General features: G+C 33.7%; 2 long non-coding RNA genes across 2 annotated transcripts; both read left to right on the top strand.

Annotated features, from left to right (window-relative positions):
- Positions 1–2,248: 2,248 nt before the first annotated feature.
- LOC147479502 (uncharacterized) lies at positions 2,249–2,688 on the top strand. The gene is made up of 2 exons (XR_015203968.1): positions 2,249–2,502; positions 2,610–2,688. It is a non-coding gene; the product is annotated as an uncharacterized LOC147479502 (long non-coding RNA).
- A 2,309-nt stretch (positions 2,689–4,997) lies between these two features.
- On the top strand, positions 4,998–6,638 carry LOC147479501 (uncharacterized). The gene is made up of 3 exons (XR_015205698.1): positions 4,998–5,302; positions 5,800–5,931; positions 6,477–6,638. It is a non-coding gene; the product is annotated as an uncharacterized LOC147479501 (long non-coding RNA).
- The last annotated feature ends 992 nt before the right edge of the window (positions 6,639–7,630 follow it).

Genomic DNA, 7,630 nt, shown 5'->3' with positions numbered 1-7,630 from the left:
TCTCTTGGCCTTTTCCTTTTTAAATAACCAAGCAAGGTAGCCAACATGGATGTGCTTCATGTTAGAATCTTCATGTGTATTTCAAATACTTGTGTGTTGTTTAGTCCCACATTGATAAACCACCACTAGCAAGTGAGGTATTTGAGGTGAACCTCTAGCATAAGGGCGTGCCCTTAGGGTACAAAGGCTTTTGTATTAGGAGGGAGGACTCACCCAAAGCCACACACGCGCCCGCACCAAGCCGAGTCGTGTCGTGGGCTTGGGCTGTTAGTCTAGTGGATTATCAATAGCCTAAACTTTTTCTTTTTGAACAAGTTTCGGCTGGAGTTCCACTTACAGTTGGATTCTGTCTCATAGCTTGAGAGTTCTACTTCAACTTGGTTTTGTGAAACCGAATTAGAGAGGTGTCCTTCTCCATCTATGATACGATCATAACTCTATATAAACACTGCTGTGTTCATAGAGAGAGATCGATCACAGAACAGAGAGAGAGAGACGCAGAGGGAGAGAACTCGTGTATACAAGAAGTCGTCCTGCTGCTGCCTCGATATTGAGAGAGACAGAAGTCGTGCTGCTATCTCTATACACCAAATAAAGTAAATGTAACTTCGTGCATACTATCCCTTCATCTCACCCTACACGAATCAGAGAAACAGATAAGTCTTTCATTGCTTTCTTTATTCTCTTCTTCCTGTCAGCCGCCAGAGAGAGTTATATTGCTGTTCTAGAGGGTAGTCTGTTCTAGTGCAAAGTCGGGCTCTTTGTTAACCATTGAATCCGTGAGGAAGAAGGCGGACCTTTGTTGCCTTTCTGCACCATTGGAAGGGGAAAAATCTTTCCTTAAGGACAGCCTAATCCGCGCCTTGGTTATTACCTGTTATTCTGTCCTTGTCTTCTATTGTTTTCTTTTATATGCATACAACACTTCATTTGTTCTCTAGCTGTAATTTATACTTTATACCCGTAAAACAATAAAGCTTGTTGGTATGAAATCATAACTTCATATATCTATTATAATAAAACACAATGGCAGGACAAAGAGAGGTCGGGATCGCGTGGGGATCTGAGTTAGATGGGAATAGGTGTACGCTCTAAATCGTTTTGAAACATCTATGAGTAGTCTTTTAAAGCACATTAATATCTAAAAATGCCAATTAAAGTTGGAATAAAGGCATAAAATAATTCTTATTTATTGAGTTTAATTTCTATAAAATAAATGACAAATGGACTAAAGATTTGGCATAACCATTGGTTCTTCTAATTTAAGAGCATTAACGCCTACCCTTTCTTCCTCTCCCTTAACCCCCCCTTCCTAACATAAGCTCCATTAATAATCTCCATTAACCAAAAAATTCCAAAAAAAACAACCCTCTATTATATCTCCTAATTCCTCCTATCATTATATCTCTCGCACATATAACTCTTCGGTGAAATACTTTTACACATATCTCATGTTCTATCTCAGACCCTTTTTTTGTTAATTTATGTTTAGTTTTTAATTTAGGTAATGCGGTTGGGATTGTTTTGAATGAATTAAATGGATCTTTTATTTACTAACTTAATGAATTGAGGGGCTTCACTATAATTGTCACTTAATAGACGATCAGAAAAAAAAACGTATTTGGGACTGGGGTGAGGCTTAACAATAGAGAGAGGAAAAAACATGAACAATTATATTCTATTGGTTTCTCAGTGAATAATTGACCCGGACTCTCTTGGTTTCTCATGCCATAAATCCCATAATTCTCGCAGCCGTTACCTCTCTCCACCATCAAGTACCACTTAAAGTTACACTACGACAATGACTCTCTAATTAAGGTATCCTCTTCAAAACATTCGCGTTCTACTTCAATTTTCCTAATATTTTGCTACTCCCACATCCAAACCATCAATACGTAACGTCTTATGCTCGAAATCTCCATTTACTAGAATTTAAGGTCTACCCATTCGATTCTTCTCCTTCAGTCCTTCTTCCATTTTACTGCCATTCCAAGCTCTATAAATATACTTATTTCACCATTCTTTTTTCTCAATAGTTTTTATTGCCACCCTATTGTTTCAACATATACAGTGATATTTTTCTTTACATATTATTACAAATTTGACCAATTCATTACGATCGATTCGTTGTTTACATTTACCAACATATTATTCCTATCAATAAACGACATCTCCTTTCTCCATGGTGTCAAGCACAATATTGTTTTCTTAGAGAAATCTTACGGTATACTCCTTGCGGCTCCACAGTTCCAATTTTGTTTTATGAGATATTTGAATGTGGGCGGCTATGTATTTGAGAATTGTTATAGTTACTCTATTTTGATGTGTTGTGTCTTCTTTTTAATCGTTATGAAAAAATATACACCCTTTTATCACAGTTATGTGGAAGACTTGACACAGTTTCACTATTTTTTTATTTGTTTGAAGTATTGCACCAATATGCATAACATTTCTCAGCAATTACAAGTGATTTGAGGCTTTTGCAAACATTTAGGAGTTCAGGTATGTGTATTTGCTTTCCTTTTTAAAAAGAAAACCCCTTTCAGATCATTACTGTGAAACTTTTCATTGAGTTGAAGCTTATGTATGATCCTGCTTATTGGCCATAGCTTGGGCGCTTTTGATGTTCGGAATTAGAATCTATAATTTTCCCGGATTATGGACGCTTGAAAGAAATGGGAAAGCCAGGGTATGTTGTATATAATATTTTGAGAAGCTGATGATGATATCTTTGGCATGGTGGTAAAACTATCATTTTGTTCTTTACTTCTCAAATTTAAACAAATTGTTATTGTTAGACTAATTTGACACGTCTTTGGTTTTAGAAAAAGAACTTGGATCCTTATTGCGGGACAAGGATATTATTGTTCTTTGGTGTTTTTTTTTTTATTGCAAATCATGGTTTATGGATTTTCAATGAGATTTTGAAGTTTGTATTTTACTTGCAAGGAAACAATCTTGATGACTATAAGAAGCTAGATTAGAAGCTTTGGGGAATATCCCTACAGAACATAAAGGTGAGTTGAATGATTGATGTCATTAATAGATAATGATGGAGAAGGAAAGAGTATGCGCATGACAGGAGGTGGAGGGTATTAAGCATCGTGGCTGGTCAAGTTGTTCCTATCTAAAGGTTATATGGTTCATGCCACTGTCAGAGACCCCAAGTACAGACTCTCTTTACCTGTACTTAGGGCTAATGATACACTACACATGCAAATTCTCTTCCTCAAATGTTAAAAGTCAATTTCTATTTTGGTTTTCAGTGTACTAAAAGATTTAGGGGTTTGGTTTTTAGATTGCCAATTCGCTTAAAATTGTGTTTTGGGTGTGTACGTATGCAAATTCTAAAGTGGATTGGATTGTGACCAATGTCCGGTAAGTTATTCTGAGTTATTGTCAGATTATATTACAATCAATAATTGTACTTTGTAGTTGTAAATTTCATTTGCATTCACAGTAGCTATAAGTTAAAATTACTTTTTTAATTTCATTATTATAGTTGGATTCATCATTGTTTGCAATTAAATTCTTAAAAGTGAGTCTAATTTTCCCAGTTACTTTGGCGAAATGTAATAGATGGGGGGACATGTACGTGTACGTTCTGGATCAGATAGTTTTGAAATGAATTAAATAATAAACTAAATTATATAAATTAAATGATTATTTTATTAACGCACTTAACTGACTTTAGCTGTAAGTTTTAATTTCTTTTTTAATTTCATTATTATAGTTGGATTCATCATTGTTTGCAATTAAATTCTTAAAAGTGAGTCTAATTTTCCAGTTACTTTGGCTTAAATGTAATAGGATGAGGGATACACGCGGATAGTTTTGAAATGAATTAAATAATAAACTAAATTCTGTAAATTAAATGATTCTTTTATTAACACACTTAATTGACTTTCAAGGGTTTCACTTAAAATTTGTACATATTGAATTAAATCTTTAATGAATTTAAAAGTATTATTTTATGTTTTGAAACTTAAAGTTATATCTTAACTACTATTTAATTACGAAAAAAGTAGCAATATTTTTGGGTTTTGAGGTTGAATTGGGCTTTGGATTCGATTAACATTAGAAAACAAATAACCCCCAACTTCCTATGACCCCCACTGCATATTGCAAAAGGAAATTAAATGCAAACTTTTATTAGAGTATTTTTGTCATTTTCACAAGGAATTAAATGTATTTTTACCGCTTTCATTAAGGTAATGTACAAGATTTGAATGTCCAAATTGAAAATACTAGGAAAACTGAGAAGGTACCCCCACGTCTAAATTGAAAAAATGGCCTGGACCTTCTCTCTTCCTTTCAGTCACTGCTCTGTCGGTCTCTCTACAACCTCTTAGGTATTGTTCTTCTCCCTCTAATCTCTTATTTTTCTATTTTCTCGACTGATCTCTTAAATATTCTTCCTGTTAAATCGTTGTTATCGTTTTCATTTGTATGGGAACTAAATGAATCCCTCCCCTCTCAGGTAATCTCCCTCTTTATCTAAGTTAGAATGACGAAAAAGATTTTTTTACGAAAAATGATAATAGAAAAATAGAAAAGTCATTGTTCCTGTTTTCACATATTTGTTGGTTAATCTCATTATGTTTTATTTTCCTTTTTGTATAGTCTTGAAATTGAGATCTTTCCTGTTTATATTTCGATAGGTTTGTATATTTGTCCATTGCAATTAGAATAGTTTCATTCACTTAACGCTTTGTGAAATTGATGAATGATGGATACCAGAACAATTCCAGAAAATAGTTGACAAGGAGTTCAAGTGTCAATTGGTTCGTTTTCATTCTATTTAGTAATCTTTCTAGAACCCTTCCCCCACAACAATAACAACGTAATCTTCCATTTTTTAAAAGCTCTTTTCTTAAAGTTCTGATATGAGATTTACCTATTTTGTTCAAGTTTATTGAAAATTGTTCTTTGCACCATGTTGTTTGTTTTCTTCAATTTGTTCAAGTTTTTTTTTTTTTTTTTTTTTTGATTGGTAAGCCTGTTTTAAATGAGATCAGTGACTCTTTGATGCTGGCGGGGTTCGAGTCCCAGACCTTTGGTATCATCATCCAAAGGTTTTACCGACTTTGCTAGGCGGCACCTGCCAATTTGTTCAAGTTGCATTCTTAGTGGTCTACATTCTACATTTTAACTATTACGAATTAATTGCAATGTATGTGTTTTGCAAGTTCAAATATGATATTTTTTGTTTGTCTGAGAAGTAGTTGTAAATATGTGATGAATAGAAGAGAAAGCCAATGAACTTTGGGTTGATTTAGTAGCAACCATATGACATTTCCAGGTAAAAACTTTAATCCCCTCCTTAACCTTAAGTAGTGACGCTTTATCTTGCTTTTGAAGCGTGCTCTAAATTAGTCTGTTCATACTCTAAAATAAACTTTTTAAGAAAACTTTGGCCAACTTGCAGCAATTGCGCCATAGCTCTTGACCAAGTAAACTATGGTATGATTCCTCATGGTTACATACTTTGGATTACAACCTGTAGTTGGTTGCATTGATTCACCATCCTCACTAAAAAGGGTGAATTCCTTAGCTTAATTATTGGGATTGGGCAGACCGTAGACCCCCATCACAATGTATTTCTGCAAGCATGCTAGCCTGTTAGATGATTGTTGCGTTTATTTGTTAATTTAATAATTTGTTTGTTCCGTTCTCTATTAACGACTGTGTTTGGTATACCGTGAAATTGAAGTATATACTAATTGCATATGATCAAAAAGTTTACCATCTTACTATTCTAATTACACTTCTCTTAATAAATTATTTTTTCAAATTTAGGTTTGAAGGCTTATGAACGCAGTTTTAAGTGTTACAATGGACTACGCACTTATAGTGGAAGAAATATATAGTGGCTAACTAGGGACATTATCAAAGATCCTTATGAAAGCTCAACCACATATTTTAAAAGAGGTTTGTATGATTTCGTTGCTTTGTATGTGAGCTAGGATTTATGTATGATCATTCCAATTTTAAGGGATTTCATCATTAGTCGGTTTACTGTATGAACCAAGCTATTAGGTCTTCCACTCTTCTTTTGGTCAGCATCTCCATAATGAGCACTTCATGAAGTACGTATAGAGTGTGAAGTTAACTATTGATTCAAAAGGATCGAATTCTCTATCTCTCATTAGTGGCCTGAGCAACTGTTTTTGGGTTATTATTAAGTTGAATTATGTTGCTATTGAAGAGATTCTTTGGAATTTGGATTATCCATAAGGTGACCTTGGGTGATGCGACTAAAGTTGTGTTCCATGTTTTTGTACAGAAAGGTTGCTGACACTTAGAAAGCAAAAAGGTGACAGCATGTGGTCCCGTGACACACCACTTAGACCATCTAATGTTCTCAGTTCCTTCTTAAAAAAAATTATTTTTAGACACGAAGTGCGTAGGTTAAGGAGGTCAGCTATACAAATTAATGTGGGCAGTGGATATTTAATAAGAAATGCATGTTACAGGTGGCTGAAGTAGGAAGGGTGTACTCTTTGAAGAGCTTATAAAACTTGTAGTAACAATGTGGGTTTGCCAGTACTTGGGATACAATTTGGGTATGCAAGTACTTGGGATTTAAGAAGGTGCATATTGATTCCAGCTCCGTGAAAAGATCTTAGGGCATAGGAGATCTTAGGGCACATGACTTTTACTGTAAATCATTCATAGTGTTATTATCACAGAGTCACCTATGTACTTATCATTTTCATTGTAGTATTATATATAGACATTGTGGTCAAACTTGACTCCTAAAGAGTAGTTAACACCAACAACAAGATGGACAAACCACAATGGTACTGTACAATAATCTGGTAGCAGCAGAAGTACACTTATAGATATATACACCACGTAACTGTTGTGCATTCTTTCAAAGAGTCCAACCAAGTTGTAGATCATCCATATATCTAAACTTTATATGTCTTGGAGAGTATTGTAATTGTACATCTACTGGATTTCTAAAGTGAATTGTGGAGGACTTATAAGGTACCATGTACTTGAGAGTTTAATTTTATGCCAAAACCCGACCATTTTAAAAATAAAATAAAAAAAAAAATAAAATAGTTAATAGTGATTTTTTTTTTTTTTTTTAATTAAATTTATATTTCATCTCCTATATATTTAATCTATTTACTTACCATAAGTCATTTGTGAATGTAAAAATAATAATAATAAATTAAAGGTGAATATTGAACCAGTCCAATAAAGATTCTGTAGTAATTTGCTATAACTTTGTAATAGTGGAGCACCTGGCCGGTGTAGTGCTTTGATTTGGGAAGAAATTTAGTGTTTGAAATTAGAATGACAACGAGATCGTATATAAAATTGAAGAGTAATACAGTTTGGATTACGATATTTGATATTTGTCGCCAATAAAGTCTTTAAAAGGCCGGCGCTCTTCTTTGTTTCGAGAGAACTTACTTGCTTAATAATAATAATAATAATAACAAACAAACAAACTTGCTTGCTAAAAACATTTGAATAAAAATGTGTCGATACACAAAAGCTCAAAGTAATATAATTAAAAATAGTTTAATTAAGAAAGAAATTGCATGTTAAAATTGACGTCACGGATAACATTGCGTGTTAAAATTGACATGTCACGGATAAAACTAAACAAATG

Source organism: Coptis chinensis, chromosome 8 (genome assembly GCF_015680905.1).
Source record: "Coptis chinensis isolate HL-2020 chromosome 8, ASM1568090v1, whole genome shotgun sequence".
In the NCBI taxonomy this organism is placed as follows: Eukaryota; Viridiplantae; Streptophyta; class Magnoliopsida; order Ranunculales; family Ranunculaceae; genus Coptis; species Coptis chinensis.
Note: the sequence above shows the minus strand (reverse complement) of the source record. Positions and strands in the feature narration are given on the sequence as shown.